Raw genomic sequence first — 1762 nt, 5'->3', positions numbered from 1 at the left:
GGTTGAGCTATAGGCGCCGAGCCCCGGGGCTGGTTTTGAACCTGCCAGTCTCAGTGTATGTGGCTGGCACCATAACCACCGTGCTACGGGCACCAAGCCCGAGCCCAGGAGTTTGAGGTTGCTGTGAGCTATGACACCACAGCATGCTAGCCCAGGGCAAATGAATGAGATTCTGCCTTAAAAAAAAAAATGAAAGAAAACATGGTGAAGTGGCCTTGATGTAGTGACAATAGCAGGAAGTGTTACTATCCCTAGGCCTAAAAGGGCAAGAGGAAAGGACTTTGGAGGGGATTATGCTCAGAGGGAGAGGGAAGCAGGAAAGGCGTCTTTCTGATCCCCTGACAGTAGTTTTCATTTGCCAACCGCCACGTGGGAAGCCAGGGGACGTGTGATGCAATCTAGGAGCAACAACCTGGGGTTTAGAGAGACATGAGGAGGACAGAGGATGGGTGTCGCGGGGGATCTTCAGGTAAAAGATGGCCATTGGGGAGTGACAGCGCGGCTATCAGCCATGCCCTCAAAGAGCTGCAGGCTTGTGAGAATAATCCTACAGCAGGTCTGTCTTAGCCAGAGGGCTGTCTTGGTCTGTGGGGGCTCGGATGAGTAGAACTGAAGAACGCTTTAGACAGGTACTTGGGCACATCAGTGTGCTGGAGAGGTTGAGTGGGAGGTGCAGAGGAGTAAGGAAGATGCTGGTGTCCAAACTGAGGGTGAAGGGCAAAAGCAGGAAAGGACATTGCCTACTGGGGGAAAATCAAAGTCTGATGACACACTTTTAAATAAACGAAGGTATGGGCATTAGTAGGAGTCAGTCTCGAGCATGTAGGCGGTAGAGTGTGGAAGAGCAGAATAATATTCACATCCCTTACAGCGTTGTCCTCCAAGAGCTGCAGCCTAGTAAGAACGATCATACAGCAGTTCTGCCTTAGCCAGAGGGTCTCTTGGCCTGTGGGGCTTGGAGGGAAATTGTTCTCAGAGGGGAGCCGGAAAAGGAGTCTCTCCGGTCTCCTACCAGTGACTCCCTTTGGCCAAACCCCACATGGGAAGCCAGAGGGCATGGGGACAGGTGATGCCATCTGGAAGGGTAAACCTACAGTTTGAGAGGCATGAATGGGTTGGACTTTCCAAGTGAACTACCAAGTCAGAGGTTGGAATAGGCATTATTTGAATTTTGGCTGGACCCTGCCGAATGATAGCAGTCTTCTGTAAGCTGGCTGTTGTTAGACATTTTATGAGAAAACTGCACATGGACTTTAGGGAGAGAGGTGAAGATTAGAGTTTAAAACATATAGTCTTGGTGTGCCTTGTGATGCTGTGAAACTGTATGCACAATCTGAAATGGATAGTGAAATAGCTCACCATGGGTGGCTCCTGTGGCTCAAAGGAGTAAGATGTCAGCCCCAGATGCTGGAGGTGGTGGGTTCAAACTGAACCCTGGCCAAAAAACGCAAGAATAAAATAAAATAAAATAAAATAAAATAAAATAAAATAAAAATAAAAAAGGGTGGCGCCTGGGGCTCAAAGGAGTAGGGCACCAGCCCCATATGCCAGAGGTGGTGGGTTCAAACCCAGCCCTGGCCAAAAAAACTGAAAAAGAAAAAAAAATTAAAAATAGCTTGCCATATCACCCCTCCCCACTGCAGGTCAAAGTTGTAGCTGGTAAACTTTGGAAGATATTAATAGAACATGTTCTCTTGTGAGACATGTTCTCTAGTTCAATCAGTCCCTGTTGATATCCATAGGACACTAGACTTGGACTTTG

This window comes from Otolemur garnettii, unplaced genomic scaffold (genome assembly GCF_000181295.1).
Source record: "Otolemur garnettii isolate 467f Iridium unplaced genomic scaffold, OtoGar3 scaffold00208, whole genome shotgun sequence".
Taxonomy (NCBI): Eukaryota; Metazoa; Chordata; class Mammalia; order Primates; family Galagidae; genus Otolemur; species Otolemur garnettii.
This window is presented reverse-complemented; position numbering follows the sequence as displayed.